The sequence below is a fragment of the Diabrotica virgifera genome, chromosome 3, assembly GCF_917563875.1.
Source record: "Diabrotica virgifera virgifera chromosome 3, PGI_DIABVI_V3a".
Lineage (NCBI taxonomy): Eukaryota > Metazoa > Arthropoda > Insecta > Coleoptera > Chrysomelidae > Diabrotica > Diabrotica virgifera.
In genome coordinates, this window is record NC_065445.1 from 255,328,414 (window position 1) to 255,347,638 (window position 19,225).

At 32.1% G+C, this 19,225-nt stretch overlaps 1 protein-coding gene across 1 annotated transcript in view; it reads right to left on the bottom strand.

Moving 5' to 3' along the window:
- The window catches only part of LOC114340088 (TOX high mobility group box family member 4-A-like), a 605,389-nt gene extending 587,173 nt beyond the window's left edge, over positions 1-18,216 (bottom strand). The window contains exon 1 of the mRNA XM_050647328.1: positions 18,132-18,216. The gene's annotated coding sequence lies outside the window, so the exon portion shown is untranslated. The remainder of the gene's footprint in view (positions 1-18,131) is intronic.
- Positions 18,217-19,225: the final 1,009 nt, after the last annotated feature.

Here is a 19,225-nt window from a genome sequence, read left to right on the forward strand (position 1 = left end):
TACTTGGTAAGGGCCTTATAGGCATCAGTCATGTTTACGTTTTTGAAACTGGGAGAGATGTGCTTCTTATTGTTAATTATAGATTTAAGATTAAAGGAACGAAACGTAGAAAAATCACAGAAAGATCAGAATTTGATATCAATCCGAGAGTACAACAACACTTTTCTTGTGTGTCAGTTCATGGTGACACAGTTGGTTTCAGGATGTCAGTTGTTTAAAATGAAATATCTCTGTGGTCACAGTGGCGCACCCAGAGGGTGTTTTGTTCACAAACAATATAATAAAATTTCGGTGCCCAAGCCAACACCCCCCCCCAGAGGAAAAATTTTAAGTACACCACTGTGTGGTCAAGACATTATTGAGACATTTATTACTCCGAGAACTAATTAAACTTTTTTGTGGATGGGCGAACTGTTTCTTAAAATTTTTATAACAGGCAAGACGGTAGCAATGTGTATAGTTTGTAGACAAACGAAATTATTTTACGACTGAATGTGTCGGTAAACGATTACTCATAACAACGCAATAAAATATTTATTACCTATCTGACAAACCCAAATAATATAAATAAAACAGCACTGCAGGCCTTCGAAGCCCTTGGCGAGAAACCATATTACATAATATGACATAATTTTAATTTTTAGAAAATTCGAAATTGTAGGTAAAAATTTATTCGTTGACCTGAATAATATTCTATTAAGCGGTATTGTTTTGTTAATACGTATTCCAATAAACGGATAAATTTAGTAAGGACTAAAGGAAAACGTTTCGGGACCTCGAATTTGTATTCCATAAACCGGGGTATTTCTATAACCGGTACTCTAATAAGTGGGTTCGACTGTGTTGGTAACTAAAAAATAATAAAATAATGTTGAAAGCACTTGAATGTAGAACAACCGAATGGATTGCTTGTAACTACAGAAACTTTACGTCAACGTAGCTTAAAGACTAAACCATACTAGAATTGCAGCAAATGTAGCGAATTTCGAGGGGAAGGAAGGCTGTCGGAGCCCAACAGAAACTACTAAGAGCAAACAATATCGTCGCCTTAATACTATAACTTGATAACTCGAAATTAGTAGTTTTGAGATAAACGGGTTGCATCTAAACATTCCGTATATGTATTTGAAACCTAGGAGTTTTCTATTGGTTCTTTGCAGCACGCATTCATATTTTAACCAATAGGCGGCGAGGTTCCAAACGCATATACGGAATGTTATTCGGTGCCAAATTCATATATGGAATGTTAAATATTCGTACACTGAAAATATAAGTTTTTATTAGAGTCTGTTAAAAGGAGATTGATTTTAAAATATGTACTTTTTATTGTATTATTAAATAAAAATAAAACGATTATAGTATTTGGAATGTTATTTGGTGCGAAATTCATATACGGTATGTTAAATATTCGTAGAACAAAAAGACGATTTTTATTAAATTCAGTTAAAATGACATTGGTTTTTAATAGTATATTATGCAACCAGCATTTAATGATGGTGATTATGAAGCTAGTATAAGGGATACTAAACGAGCCGCCCAGCGGCGAGTTTTGTATAGAGTACGAGCTTCATAATGATAATTAAATGCAAGTTGTATACACGATTCTTTCTATGATCATTCACAAAAAAATATATTCGAATTTATTAATTTTGTAACGCAAACGAATTAAGTAGTTTGTCAGTCTGACAGTTTGTTTACATATTGAGAACTGTCAAAGCGTATGTATTTGACTCGCCATTGGTTACTGCGCGTGTGCCACCTTTTTTCGCGAATGTCATATCGCGATTCTATTGGTTAAAAATATGTCTCTTAATGAAAATCTGTATCATAATGAAGTTCATTATGATACAGGTAGTGACATCATAATTGATATATTATAGTATAAGAATAGAAAGATTATTGTTAATGTATTATTAAAGATCCACAAAAAAGGTTTTCCTGTAGTTGGCTGTATACCATATACTCGTAATACAAAAAACGAATAAAGTCCTTTATAAAAGGTCTATATTTAAAATCCCTAAAAAGGGCTACATCACAGAACTGGTGTTCGATTGGTTGACAAATCATCATCAGTGCTTTCCTTAAATGAATATAACCATATAAAATGGTGCAAAGGTTTTAAAATTTTGACTACGGTTTTAAAAAAGTTGTAGGTTATACTCACGTGATCTTACATGCTAACCACCCACATATTTGTAATTATGTAATATATGTAAATAAAATTTGTAATATTATATTTTGGTGGTTAGCATGGTAATGTCACGTGAGTATAACCTACAACTTTTTCTAACCGTAGTCAAAATTTTAAAACTTTTGCATCATTTTATCAGGTTATATTCATTTTAGGAATGCACTGATGATGATTGGTCAACCAATCGAAAACTGGTTCTGTGATGTAGCCCTTTTTAGGGATTTTAAATATATTCTTTTTATAAAGGACTTTATTCGTTTTTACGAATTAAACATACTAAACAACACGTGCAAGTAATTAAAAATTCTGAGAATTTCAACTAGTCAAATAAAGAAATATATCTCTCAAATCTATACCATCCCATTTATGAATTTCGCACCAAATAACATTCCTTATAGGTAATGATTGTATTATTTGTCTTTAATACTACATTACCAAAATAGGTATTTTAAAATCAGTCTTCTTTAACTGATTAATAAAAAGTCCTATTTCTTGGTCTACGAATATTTAACATTCCGCATATGAATTTACACCAAATAACATTCCAAATACTATAATTGTTTTATTTTTATTTAATAATACAGTAACAAGTATTTTAAAATTAATCTCCTTTTAACAACTCTAATAAAAGCTTATCTTTTTCGGTGTACGAATATTTAACATTCCGTATATGAATTTGGCACCGAATAACATTCCGTATATGCGTTTGGAACCTCGCCGCCTATTGGTTAAAATATGACCGCGTGCTGCGAAGAACCAATAGAAAACTCCTAGGTTCCAAATACATATACGGAATGTTTAGATGCAAACGGGTTTAAAGATTTTAAAGATATTTGTGCTGCTACCATGATGTTGGTAAATACGGAATTCACTCTGCAGCTCTAAAATGCTGTTCCTTAACTTTTTGGCTACTGATCTGTTTAGGAATACGGTGCAAATTTGTTTTCCAATATGGAAAATAACATGAAAAATTAATGTTATCAACTTTTAGCACTACCATAATGTTAACATTTGGTAATGTCGCATGTCATGCCAAGTTGCATCTAGGTGAACTTTTTAACAAAACTTATATTTTAAGCATTATTTTGGTGAAAATTGGCCCTCTGCCATGGGAGTTGCCAGATCTGTTAACAATTCTCGAATTTTTGCATTAACATGAACCGAATAAACAGATAGCAATTACGTGGTAAGCTCAATGGTTTCAGAAAAATCGTGCTACAACTAGATAACTAGAGTTAGCTAGTTATTTCATTCAGTGTATGTCATATTTACGATTATTTCGATTAAACAATAGTTTGATAACTTATCTTGTCAAGTTTTAGCACTGAATATTAGGGGCATTTGAGTTTTATCAACTTTCGTCAATCATAAATAAATACTCAACCCGTTTGGAGAGAGTTACCAAGTGTTTACACAACATGGAGGTAAATAAAATACATCTTGTGAATTATACATCAAAAACGTCAATTTTGGAGTTATAAAGTTATAGTACTAAGGCGACAATATTTTCAGAGAGGCAAAATTGTACCGAACAGTGATTCAGTCCACAGTCTGAGATATGCTGAACATCTGGGAGCGTAGTGTTTTAAGGAAGATATTCGGGAAAGTTAAAGACGATGAATAGGTTTGGATGAAACGAACAAATACGGACATTAGAGAGCTGTACCGGAAACAAGAAATTAGCGAGATCATCAAAATAAAGAGACTTAGATGGTTAGGACATCTTGCGAGAATGGCTGACGGAAAGTGGGAAAAGGACTCACTACTGAGAGGGGAAGGAAAGAAGAGAAGAGGACGACCATGGAAAAAGTGACTAAATACAAGAGTTTAAGGAAGACTTTCGAACAGACGGGATAACACATTGGAGACCTGCGATCATGGACAGAAAAAAGGTATATTCCAATACATCTTAGAATATCAAAGAGAAAATTAAAAGAAAAAATATAATAAAAGAGTGTTCACAAAAAATTTAAGAATTTAATATATTAAGGTCTATTCTGTATAACCCTGTATGTAGCAATTAAATATGTCCCTGTACAATGTCAACAAGTAGATATGTTCGAAACCTCTTCTGGGGAATCAAACAATATTGTCTTACTCGAGTAAGTACAACATCCGGACCTATAACATATTCATTTTGGAAATTGAATTTTCATAGACAATAAACTGTACCTCGACGTTGAGACATAAAAAGAAACTTTTGCGATACCCCGTAGGTTTTATTTATTGGTATAAATTCCGTAAGTGGATACTTTGAGGAGGATTTAATGGAAAATACGGAGATAAAGCTCCGAGTTATGGCTCATTAAATATTCGCATAAAATAACCTTTTTTACGACTCGGTTAATTAACCTTCATACTTGAGGCTGCTTTTTTGGATTCGGATTTCAAAAATACGACTTTGGCAAAACGTTTAAATACTTTGATAATATTTTATTAACTATTTTAAAAGAGATACTCGAATACTTTGTAATTAAAAATTATTGAGGTGAATTAAATTAAACTCATCCAATAAGCTTTGACGTTCGTATTAATACCGAAAATTGGATAAATAGGATAGGATTCTTTTTTGTTTTCACCCATTTTGCAAACCGAAAGTATTGTTTTAGAGTCGCAAAAAAAGTACAAGCGATGTATTATTCGGCGCGCCTTAGGAAGATGAGAACAAAATATACAGGGTGAGGCAGATACAGGACCTATTAGAAATATTTCGAGAACTAAAGATTAGAGAATCACGAAAATTGGAATACAGTGGTTTTGAGGTATGAACTATTTAATAAAAATATTTTGGTATCTTTGCTACTTCCGGTTATACCGGAAGTTGATTGTAACTTCGTTTTTTTAAATAGGACACCCTGTATATTTTAACATTTTTGGATTTTGCTCGATGTCTTCTTTCTTAAAATGTGAGGTTTTGTAATATTATACAGGGTAGTTTAAAAGATAATTACGGTTTTTTATAATTTTTGTAGCAAACTTAACACCATGTAGAATTGCACTGATTTGATATCAAAAACTCAATTAATGTTTATGTGATTTTTAATATAGTCTATTATTATTAAAAATAATAATATAGCGAAATGTTTAATTTTAGTATACACGGTTGGTCGAAACTCGGAATGAGTATTTTCTGAGTTTTCGTAAATGGAACACCTTGTATTTTAGTATTGTAACGAAATGATATTTTATAATACTTTTTTATTTCTTAAGCATTCCCTATACCTAACTGCTTTAATTTGTAAGGTGTTCGTAGTTCTCTAAGCCAAACATTAATTTGCAACAAAAATTACGTGAAATTTTATTAGGTTTACCGGAAAATATTCAATCATAAATAATTTTTCGAAAATAAACACATTAATCTCGACTGACCCTTAATTTAGTTAATAATACTGGTTGATATATCAAAATACCTACGTAGTTAAGAGAGCTGGTGTGTTTAATATTAATAAAAACATACAATATTCTATCTAGTTGGCTATGACTTTGACACTAAATATGCTTAAACATTTGCTATGCTTAAACATTCTACTATTTTTGAAGTTGTAGTTGTTTTGTTACCATTACCACACTATAGGAGGAATTCCTCCTATACTGTGCCATTACTAATATGAGTTTTTCTAATAAGGAACTGATTCAGATGTTTTTTTGTTCTGGGAGAGTATAAAAAATAAAAATGTGCTACTAGCAATAGGAATTTATCATCAGCAATTCCATGATAGATGACAACTAAAAAGAAAAAGTTTTCAAAATTTACTAAAGCGGATTCAACGAGCTGGACATTTAGATTACGAGAAATCTGATCGAACAAAAACTATTGTAAATGATTAAAATGAATTAAATGTTAGAGTCACTGAGAATCTGCTAATTAGTATTAACGTTCTCGTAATCTAAGTGTCTAGTATGTCGAAACTATTCTAATAAACTTTTAAAAGTTTCTCTTCTTAGTTGTCGTCTATCACGGAGTTGCAGATGATAAATTCTTATTGCTAGTAGTACATTTTTGTTATACTCTCCTAGAACGAAAACTTTACTAATCAGTTCCCCATTACAAAAATTGATATTATTAATGGTAACAAAGCAACTGGAACTATAATAACAATATAATGTCTAACGTTTAATCAAGTTTAGTGTCAAAGCCATAGCCAGCTAGGTAGAATATGGTTTGTTTTTATTAATATTTTATACATCAACAATCTTAACAACGTAGGCATTTTGGTATCTCATCTAATATTAATAAATTAAGGATCATTCTAGATTAACATGTATTTATTTTCACGGCAAACCTAATAAAATTTCACGTAATTTTTGTTGCAATTAATGTTTGGCTTAAAGAACTACGAATACCTTACAAATTAAAGCAGTTAGGTATAAGGAATGCTTAAGAAATAAAAAAAGTACTATAAAATATAATTTCACTACAATATTAAAATACAGGGTGTTCTATTTAAGAAAACTCAGAAAACACTCATTCAGAGTTTCGACTAACCCTGTATACTAAAGTTAAACATTTTGCTATATTATTAATTGTTAATAATAATAGACTGTTTTAAAAATTACTTGAACATAAATAGAGTTTTTGATATCAAATCAGTACAATTCTACAGGGTGTGAAGTTTGCTACAAAATTTATAAAAAACCGTAAACCATCCTGTATAATATTACAAAACCTTATATTTTAAGAAAGAAGACATCGAGTAGAATCCAAAAAAGTAAAAATATACAGGGTATCCTATTAAAAAAACGAAGTTACAATTAACTTCCGGTATAACCGGAAGTAGCAAAGAGACAGAAATATTTTCATTAAATAGTTCATACCTCAAAACCCCAGTATTCCAATTTTCATTATTCTATTACCTTTATTTCCCGAGATATTTCTAATAGGCCCTTTATCTGCCTCACCCTATATACTTCCGGCTTTTATATTATTTCCGGTTAAAAATTTGAAATAAGAAGTTAGCTGCCATATAATAATCGAAAAATACGAGCTCGAATATTTAGTTTCGTTTTTAATGTATTATCGGTTAAAAAGTTATGACTGGAAGTTTGACTCAAAATTAGTGAACTTAGTCCAGAAAGCCACTGCGCATCCGCTAGGAAAAATATTCTAATTCGGAATTTTTGCACAATCTTACTCAAAAAGAACTCCTTTTAACAAATTTGCATGTTGCCAAGACCAAAAGGTGGTCAAAAATTTTTTAAACGTTTTTTTTTGTTTTGTTCCTAAAATTATTTTTTTTTGCATGGAAAAAGGTTTTTTTAGGTTTTTTGGATCATTCCAAACAGAAAAGGTTTTTAGTGACTTTTCTATGAAAATGATAGTTTTTGACATATAAGCGATTAAAAATTGAAAAATTGCGAAATCGGCCATTTTTAACCCTCAAAAACTATGTGAAAAACTGAAAATTTGAATGTTCCCAAGGAAGGCAGATATTCTATAAACATCGATTGATGAAATCCCGAAGAGTTTTTTGCAATACTATATTTAAAACTCCGTTGTTTTTTAATTGCTAATCAAGCGTGCGCGACACTATTTTTCACCGACAGTATGGTGCAAATGAAAGGAATAAATTCGTTATTTCGTAAACCGGCGCCTTTAAGGAAAAATCCCGAAACAGGTCGATTTTTATTTTTAAGTTATAATATTGTGGCATATATGGTATACTAGTGACGTCATCCATCTGGACGTGATGACGTAATCGATGATTTTTTTAAACGAGAATAGGGGTCGTGTGCTAGCTCATTTGAAAGGTTCTTCAATTCTCTATTTAGTAATATAAACATTTACATAATTATTTACACAGGGTGTCCAAAAAATTTTTATTAAATTAAATTATTTGACAAAAAAAGAAGTAGAAGGACACCCTGTATAAATAATTATGTAAATGTTTACATTACTGAATAGAGAATTGAAGAACCTTTCAAATGAGCTACCACACGACCCCTATTCTCATTTAAAAAAATCATCGATTACGTCATCACGCCCAGACGGATGACGTCACTAGTATACCATATATGCCACAATATCATGACTTAAAAATAAAAATCGACCTGTTTCGGGATTTTTCCTTAAAGTCGCCGGTTTACGAAATAACGAATTTATTCCTTTCATTTACACCATACTGTCGGTGGAAAATAGTGTCGCGCACGCTTGATTAGCAATTAATAAACAAAGGAGTTTTGAATATTGTATTGCAAAAAACTCTTCGGGATTTCATCAATCGATGTTTAAAGAATGTCTGTCTACCTTGGCAACATTAAAATTTTCAGTTTTTCACATAGTTTTTGAGGGTTAAAAATGGCCGATTTCGCAATTTTTTAATTTTTAATCGCTTATATGTCAAAAACTATCATTTTTAGAGAAAAGTCACTAAAGACCTTTTCTGTTTGGAATCATCCAAAAAACCTACAAAAACTTTTTTCCATGCAAAAAAAATAATTTTAGGAAAAAAAAAAAAAAAAATTCGTTTAAAAAATTTTTGACCATTTTTTGGTCCTGGCAACATGCAAATTTGTTAAAAGGAGTTCTTTTTGAGTAAGATTGTGCAAAAAATCCGAATTAGAATATTTTTCCTAGTGGATGCGCAGTGGCTTTCTGGACTAACTCGTATATCGACTTCCGGTCACCTTGGGTGAAAACGTAGGACTTACGAAGGCTAATTGCTTGTTCACTATACTTGTGGTGGATATATTCCAGGTTTTGATAATGTTCATATGGTATTATGATTTACACCTGTTTGATGTATCTTCCCAGTTTATCGTTACGGCTGGTTGAGGTCTTCAACGTTTTGAAGTGTCCTGTTATGTATCTTATTTTTCTAAACAGTCATATCTTGTAGCACGATAAATTAAACAAACATACAAATATATTTAAACAGTGTGATTAGGTCATAGGCATGATATTCTTTGTGCTACGTAACTTTTCGGAATGCACCGGTAAGCTACTGTCTCAGAGATTGAAAGGGGTGATAGTCTAAGAACTAGGGAACCCTCCGAGTAACGGTCTTCCTGTAAGGCTAGAAATTTGTATGGTGATAATTCATAGCACACCAATAGTCCAGGGCGCATCTGTTTTGAGATGGACGTTGAGAGGTGACTCAAATTTTTTTGCAGAAATTGCTTGAAAATAAATCAAATAATAGTATTTAAGTTATCCTCCCACTCAAAATGGTCCGGAACATTGTTTAAATAATCCAAATGTCAAAATATAAAGGAAAAATTCGATTTTTTTTATTGGCTTTTTGATTATAACTTTAAAACTATTCATTTCTGAGAAAAGTTGTACTGACATAAAAGTTGCATAATTAAATTTCCTACAATATAGAATTGGTCAAAAATTTAAAAAACAGTCACTTTTGTTGCAAAATAGCAATAATAGCGAAAAAAACCATACAAAAACAAGTATTCGCATTTTACGTTTTTCAACCATTTATGCTACACTTAGGACCTTCATATTTTATCCAGAAAAACTTTATGATATAGTAATACAAGACTGTTAATTTTATTAAGATCGGTTTAAAAGATTTTGCAAAATAAATTTTGCAATCCAGCTTTCGCAAATAAAATTAATTTTTTTTAATATTGCAGGACTGAAAATAAAGCAGATAGCAGGTTGAATTTTTTTTGCTTATAGAAGTGTACTGTACCTTTCATTTTCAATTTGCAAAATTAAAATCGATTAATTACCACGGCGTCAGGAAATTTTTTAAATAAACATTAATTTTTGGTGCTACGCGCAGGACAGCGGTGTTCGATTCACACAAGCTGATTTCCACCAAAATTTCTTTCAATCTTTATCTATTATATTATTTTCTTACTCTATATTTTGTTGTATTTTAATATTTTAATTTCACAAAAAATAAACTAATTTTATTATTCTTTGTGAAATATTGTTTAAACAATTGCATATGTTTAAAAATAATAAACTTTTATTCTCTAAGTTAAAATATATGAACAAGGAAAGTTTTTGCTAAAAAAAGTGTTATTTTAAAGAATAGAGTATGTGTTTTTATTTTGCAATAAACTTTTTTTTTATTTATATCGAAATATAATAAAAATTAAAATGTATCAATCATTATCAAAGGTCATTGGTATGCCCAATCAGAGCAAACCATCCGCTGTCCTGCGCGTAGCACCAATAATTTAATGTTTACTTAAAAAAATTCCTGACACCGTGGTAGTTAATCGATTTTAACATTGCTAATTGCAAATGAAAGATACAGTACACTTCTATATGAAAAAAAATTTCAACTTGTTATCTGCTTTATTTTCAGTCCTGTAACATTTTGAAAAAATGAATTATTTTTGCGAAAGCTGGATTGCAAAATTTATTTTGCAAAATCTGTTGAACCGATCTCAATGAAATTTACAGTATTGTTTAACTGTATCATAAAGTTTTTCTGGGTGAAATATGAAGGTCCTAAGTGTAGCAAAAATGGTTGAAAAACGTAAAATGCGAATACTTGTTTTTGTATGTTTTTTTTGCAATTATTGCTATTTTGCAACAAGGTTGACTATTTTTTAAATTATTAACCAATTCTATATTGTAGGAAATTTAATTATGCAACTTTTATGTCAGTACAACTTTTCCCGGAACTAAATAGTTTTAAAGTTATAATCAAAAATGAAGAAAAAAATCAAATTTTTCCTTCATGTTTTGACATTTTGATTATTTAAACAATGTTCCGGACCTTTTTGAGAGGGAGGATAACTCAAATATGATTATTTGAGTTATTTTTAAGCATTTTTTGCAAAAAAAATTGAGTCACCTGTCAAGGTCCAAATGTACTAATATTTTTACAGATGCGCCCTGGTGTACAAGGTCAAAAACTATGACTTGGCAGGCATCAGCCCTACACGTGTATCTACCAGGTGAATCTAAAAGTGCATGGTTTAGGGGGGAAATAAACTTTCTCCTGTAAAGTTTAAATTTAAGTATGTGTTTGAGTAAGTCATTTAGAAAAAATATGTACAATGACAGGCGATTCTAAACAGCATAAGACCTTGCCAGGCGGGGAGAAAGATTAGGGTTTTTTCCTAAAATTATTTTTTTTGCATCACACAAAGTTGTTTTAGGTTTTTTGAATCATTCCAAAAAGAAAAGGTCTTTAGTGACTTTTCTCTTAGGTTAATAGTTTTTGACATATAATCGATTAAAAATTTAAAAATTGCAAAATCAGCCATTTTTAACTATGAATCGGACATTCAACTGAAAATTTCAATGTTGCCAAGGTAGGTATATAGATATTCTTTAAACGTTGATTGATGAAATCTCCAAGAGTATTTTGCAATACAATATCGAAAACCCTTTGTTTTTTAATTGCTAATCAAGTGGGCCAGACACTCTAGTATAAGTGAGGACGTTTGAGTTTTCATAAATTTATTATCTCGAGAATGGGCAAATTTGAAGAGAAATCCTCAGACAGGTCGATTTTTATTTTTAAATTAGGACATTTTGGCATATACACTCTGGGCCAAAATTAACCGGCTACCTTAAAAATGGGTCATTTTTGATGTCCTATATCCCCTAAACCTGTTGTCCGATTTAGGTGATTTTTTTAATATGTTATAGCCTTATTCCTTGACAATATCGTTATAATAATATTGTTGCTAAAGAGGTAAATTTTCATTGTATACCGGGTGTACGAATCAAACTGTGTTTTTTTTCTTAAAGTTTGCATCACCCTGTGGAATATTCTAGCATTTATAAAATATTGAAATTAAAACCTAACTATAGCCTCATGTTGGATAATAAAAAAGTTAGGTGCTTTAACAACTAGTCATGTTTTCTACCAATACAGTGTGTTTTTAAAAAATTTTGACAAAGTTTAATGCTGGCCACTCACTTACGGATATCGAAGAGGCCGAGCGACTGACAGGCGGTTAATTAAGGCCAAAATCACCACATACACGCAGTTTTCGTAAAGGCGTTGGCACGCTCGATCACAAAACTGCATGTGTGTGGCGTCTCAACTACAGTTCATTAACTTAACTACTCAAATAACGGCCTTCAGTCCTGGCCTGCATGCCATGGCCTCTTCGATATCCGTAAGTGAGTGGCCAGCTTAAGGGGTAATTCTGCATGAAAAAATAATGATAGTTTGCTGTATAAACTTATGTCCGCAAATGCTTCGTTTCCGAGATAGGGGGTGTTGAAATTTTTCTGACAAACTGACGATTTATTTATTATTTTAAAACCGTTTGAGATATGCACATGAAATTTGGTGGGTTTTAAGACATAGTTATTGCACATTTTTTTGGCATACAATTAAGCATTTTATATTCACCATTGGCGCACATACGGGTAATATGATTGCTCAAAGTACCCGTATGCGCGCCAATGGTGAATATTAAATTCTTAATCGTATGTCAAAAAATATGCAATAACTACGTCATTAAACCCACGAAATTGCATTTGTATATCTCAACCGGTTTTAAAGTAATAAATAAATCGCCAGTTTGTCAGAAAAATTTCAACACCCCCTATCTCGGAAACGAAGCATTTGCGGACATAAGTTTATAAAGCAAATTGTCATTGTTTTTTCATGCAGAATTACCCCTTAAACTTTGCAAACATTTTTTAAAAACACCCTGTATTGATAAAAAACATGTATAGTTGTTAAAGCACCTAACTTTGTTATTATCCAACATCAGCGAATGAATCAAAAAACAGAATGTTGACAAAATATGAGGCTACAGTTAGGTTTTAATTTCCATATTTTATAAATGCTAGAATATTACACAGGGTGATGCAAACTTTAAGAAAAAAACAGAGTTGGATTCGTACACCCGGTATACAATGAAAATTTACCTGTTTAGCAACAATATTATTACAACAATATTGTCAAGGAGTAAGGCTATAACATATTATAAAAATCACTTAAATCGGACATCAGGTTTAGGAGATATAAGACATCAAAAATGACCAATTTTTAAGGTGGCCGATTAATTTTGGCCCAGAGTGTATATTGTAACGTTACAAACGTCACATCTTTGCTATTTTATTCGTAAATAATTATTTTACTTTATTTTCTTTAATATTTCATACATAATAATCTTCTGTATTCGTTTTAACTTGCTTTTTCGTTAACAACTTGTTTGGCGCCCTCTTTTATTATCTTCTATTTACTATATCTCTTTTTATTAAATCATCAACTGAACATGAACATACTGAACGTACCCCGTATATCCTTACTCTGTAGATATCTGTCTTTTAATATGGAACATGCCTGCCACCTCCTACGTCCCATTGTCGTGGCAGTGACACTTCGCCTCTCAATTCTCAGTATGGTGGTGGAAAATTAATTTCGGTATAAAAGCTGAAGAAGCTTCAAAATTAAAACATTTTTCCATCAACACTTCGGGAGCCTCAAGCCGTCAACATCACCGGTGATGCTACTTATAAGGCGAAGACAACATGACATCTAGATAGACTGCAACGACTACCATCTCCAGCTGCAGGGGCCTAGGGCCGAACATCTACCCAGGTCTACAAGAAGTCTACAGCAGTAAAATTCGACATCAAGAAGTTACCATCGAACCAGATAAAAAATAGCCACAAGTATAATCCATAAATTGTTAGTTTTTGGCAAGAATTTAAATATATTTGATTAGTTAAAAATACTGTTTTGTTTGCTTTCATTCTAAATTTTCAGAGTTCATAACTAAGATTTGGACAAGACGAACACACACCCTGAGAGACTGAGCTAAGCTAGGGTAGACGATATATATCTTAGTTGGTTGAGATATTATTTTCGAATAGTATTTCAATTAGCTGGGGTAGTCTATTGTCGATTTCGTTTCACTGGCGCCCAACGTGGGGCTTGAAGTGAACGAAATGTTTTAGTCTTACGATGTTTGCTTTAATTTTTGCCCAGCTTTCCTTGACTCTATCGCTTTGGATGATATAAGTGTTTCTGCATTTTTCTATTATTTTTTGTTAATATAAAAGTGTAATATTATATTTTTTAGAAAGTTAAATATTAAATAAATACACTTTTTTAAAAAGAACTTTTTATAATAAAACGTTTTCGTTATATATAGGACCCAATATAACATTATAAACTATTTTGTTCTTCCAATTTCTGCCATAAAAGAATTTTGTAATTGACTATTTTACAGGCATATTTTCTCTAGCTGATTTATACTCAAATAAACCAAAGAAAATATTTAAAATGGTATATATAATATTTATATATTATAATAAGTAACTCATAAAATATGAACTTTAAGTATATTAACTTTAAATTATTTATTTAAAAAATTAAAGAAAGATACGCAACAGCCGGGTTTCGAACTCGGGACCTCTCGATCTGCAGTCTAATGCTTTACCACTGAGCCACCATCAATTTGTAATTATCGATTTGTTGACGTACTTTAAAATGAAATCTAAATGTCATTGCATTAGTCACATTTTTAAAATATTTTGAAATTTAAAAAATCGATTTATCCATAATGAAAAACTGGAACGAACATGTAAACCGAATGGAACCAGATAGATTAGCGAACATCTGTAAAAACAACAAGCTTATAGCAGAAGACTCGTTGGAAGGCCACCGAAAAGGTGGAAAGACAATGTACAGTTAATAACAACTGAAACAGAATAAGAGGTAAACAGGAGTAATCCTAGTCGCACGAAGAAGAAGATTTCTCCATATAATAGCAGTTAAATATTGCATTGTTAGCAGTTCTGAGCTATTCTGAAAATTTCAGGTGCCTACGTGGCCTAGAGGTATGTTTAAAATGGATTAAAAAATTTGCGGAAACAGTGACAAAGACGAAGTCAAGTATATAAAAACGTTTTAAAATTAAATAAAAGGTGTTTTATTTTAAAAAACACATATCTTCATTTGCGTTACATATTCGCCTCCTTCGTAGCAATCAAATAACTTTTAAAGAGTTCTCAGGTAAGCATTATCGCATTAAAGAAATGAGTTAATTCGGGCATTAAAGAGTGAGTGAGTTTTCATTGTTTTGTTGAAAAATACTCTTTTAAGTATATTATGAATGAGAAAAGCGGCTTACCTTCGGAAGTGGAACGGCGCGCTGTGGAAGGCGTAAACTTCTGACAAGGACACACCAGGCGGCGCGCGTCGAGTCGACGTCGAGGCAGCTTAAAACACATGGCGCGGTGTAACAGCGGCAGCTATGCTACGATTTAAAGTATTTGTATTTCGTTGTTGCCAAATTTAGTCGCGTGTTGGCTGCTGTACGATACGATGTCTGAAAGTTATGACGATTTGTCTTTTTAAATAATTGCAAGTTTACTTTGCCTTAGATTAAAGAAAAAAAACGCAGATATTGGATACATTCTATCATAAAGGAACGAAAGTATAAGGAATTTTTTACACATTATATAACGAAATTAATATAATAAAGGCCAGAGAAGTTTTTAATTTTACAAGAATTACTAAAAAATCTTTTCAGGAGTTGTTAGTAAGTATTAAAGAGCCATGTTCAAGAAATAACACCGTTATGAAGGAAAGCATATCACTTAAGAAAAATTTATATCGTGAGAAAAACTATTTATAACGCTAAGAGGCTATCCATTCTCTGGTACGCCACTGAGCAAATACAGGTGTTAAATTGATACCCCTCTATTATAACTCATTAATTGGGAAATAGTGATGTTTCACAAATTAATATTAACAAAAAAATTATTCAAATTAAAGTCAAAGTACGTATCGAGAACAACGAAAACCAGAATATCCAAAACCGTAATAAGAGCAACAGGCACCTATTGATGTGAGACATGGGTGATAAATAAAACAGAAGAAAAAATTATAGAGAGTTGAGAACGGATCGTACTGAGAGCTATTTTCAGGGGAAAGAATACAGATGCAGAAGACGGCTGGCATAGAAGCACCAATCAAGAATTAAGGATGCTTTACAAGGAACCAAGTATACCAAGATACACAAAGTCATAAAGAGCACATGAAGCGAATACGTTTGATAACGAAGCGAAGGGTCAAAAATCGAGGCCGTGCGCAGGCCATGTCGAGGGGATGGGTAAGGAAAGAATACCAAAGATGGTGCTGCTAAGAAGACCAGTTGGGACTAGGAGACGAGGTAGACCAAGAAAAAGACTGCAAGAAAGTTTCAGGAATAGTTATCGAAAGACACACTGGACAGAGAAGGCGAAAAATAGGATATAGTGGAGAACCATAGTTCAGCAATGTTTACATAGACATCAAATAAAATTATATATAAGTTATTAGTATACACTGTATTATGTAAAATTGTAAATACAAGGCCTATAGAGCATAGTAAATAAAATAATAAATAAGGTAAGATAACTGTTTATTATCTTTATTTTTATTGAGTCAATAATTTTATTTTTATTAAAGTCAATCCTTCTGACAAATAACTCAAGTCAAGTCAAACTGGTCAATGGTTACAGATTTGAAAATTCTGTTTGACTGTTTGTGAAATTAGTTTCAAACAGTTTGAAAAATAATTTTTTCTACGAGCGTGCAAAAATGTCTACTTTCGCGCACGCGTTTTAGTTTAGAAAATTCTACTTTTCCGCACGCGTTTTACTTTTCCGCACGCGTTTAGATCTTTTAATATGGCCTTAAAATAATTAAAATACATGCAAGAAACTAATATTTAGATATTATTTATTATTTTATTCAAACGTATCTTGTTGTGTTCCTGTTTTAATGAAATTAACGGGACAATTCGATGAAATAAAATTATTTTGACATAATATTCGAAAGTCAAATCGGTAGACAATAACAGTCGTATTGAATCATCGTCATGGAAACCAAGATCGTCGTTATGCTAACTAATTATATTGAAAGTTTGGTTTTTGACAACCTTATCAAAGAATTAATTTTTGTATATATTTTCATATTAATTAAATTAATTGATTAAGATTTGGTCATTTTTTAAAGACTCGTAGAAAAAATATGGTTCCTAGCCCTTGCAGAAAGTCTCTTTTCCGCACTCGACTGCTGTATTTTCATATTAATTAAATTAATTGATTAAGATTTGGTCATTTTTTAAAGACTCGTAGAAAATATATGGTTCCTAACCCTTGCAGAAAGTTTCTTTTCCGCACTCGACTGCTTGCCGAACTCCGCTTCGCGTCGTTCCGCAAACTGCAGTCGCGTGCGGAAAAGTATGACTTTCTGCACTTGTTGGGAAAATAACTATATTTAGTAGATTAATTTTTTTTTCAGTTAGAAATATACCTAATTAAGTTGCCCTTGCTATAAGATAAAAAAATTAAAAACACAATTAGTCCCATATATAAAAAATATTTTGATATGGGAGTAAACAATTCAAGTCAAAATATAGTTCGCCTCTGTAATTTCCATCATTAAACAAGATTCGGCAACACTCACAACAAAATTCGTTAGAAAACAGCTCAAACGTCTGTGTTGTACCTCGATACACGCATAATATGATATGTCATCGAAGTCGCAAAACCGAATGGCGGCGGATGGATTCTAGGATGGGTCGCGGGAGCGCCGCTTCAACGAAAATTTTAAGAGCGCCTGGTGTGTGTCACTGCATCAAAGTATAGTAAGGGATGCGTCGCTTTCGACATCTCAGCGGGGGTTCAGTCGACGTACGCCGCCCCGTCTATGTTAGCTCTAAAAGTTCTGAGCTATTCTGAAAATTTCAGATGTCTAGCTGGCCTAGAACTCTGTTTAAAATGGATTACAAAATTTGCAGAGACAGTGACAAAGACGAAGTCAAGTATATAAAGACGTTTTAAAATAAAATAAAACGTGTTTTATTAAAAAAAACTCATATCTTCATTTGCGTTACATATTCGCCTCCTTCGTAGCAATCAAATAACTTTTAAAGAGTTCTCAGGTAAGCATTATCGCATTAAAGAAATGAGTTAATTCGGGCATTAAAGAGTGAGTGAGTTTTCATTGTTTTGTTGAAAAATACTCTTTTAAGTATATTATGAATGAGAAAAGCGGCTTACCTTCGGAAGTGGAACGGCATGGCGTGGCGGGCGTAAACTTCTGGCTAAGGTTAGGGTCTGCCTGAAGCCTGAAGCTCTCGAGTTCGACTCACGGTGTACACGCTGGGCTGGAGTAGAATCTGAAACGTAAAGCGTTTGTGTTCAAATGCGATTTTGCCAATTATTTATATAAGATTCTATTGTTAGTCAGTTGAGGTATATTTTAAAATAATAAGGTTGTAAATTGATTTTTGGTTTTATTTACTTGCATTATAATGTAATGTAAAATAAGTAAAATTATAATTGAAATGGAAAGATTCATTATGTGAATATTATAATTAAAATTGTGATTTTCTGCAGTTTTATTTTTTTTTATTAGAGATCTTCAATCTGCCTAGAAGACAATAAACGTTTTTCCTGACAATGAAGCTGAAGACATATAGACTATCATTCCAATAAATAAGCTCTTTTAAAATTATCTAAACTTTGTTTAGACAATTGTAAAAAGTTAAACATTGTTTTGAGTTTTGATCTGCAACAGATGAGCCAATATGTTTCTTAGTTTGAGGTCAAGTTGCTTGCGCTTAATGAGTATGTGTTTTGTCCAAGTCTGTCGTCGATTCAGTTGCATGTCGATGTCGAGTTATTTGGCGCTATGAGATTGGTGAAGTTGAGAGTTAATAAACTTAACAGGAGGGCACGTTTCTCTGAGGAGGGTAACAGTCACGTGTGTTGATTTCAATCCATTTGCCATCTTTTTAGCTGGTTTTGAACCTTGTTTAGACTAGTTGGTAGGTTCCTAGAGGCTGATGTTGGATCAGTGTGAGACACCAAAAGGCTGTATCATCAGCAAATGTCGCAACAGTGGTAAGTCGTGTTGATGGCACGTCTGCAGTATACAATAGGAACAGGATCGGTCCAGGCAGGCTACCTGGTGAAACTCCTAAATTTATTATATACAACTCTGTATATTCATTTCCATGTTTTAATTGGAAGTGCGTATCTGTCATACTATGAATGCATGAACTATACGAACACACTACTGGATCAGTTAAAGTGCTTGACACACTTTCAAACGAATTTCGTCCAGAACGGGGCGTCAGACAGGGATGTAT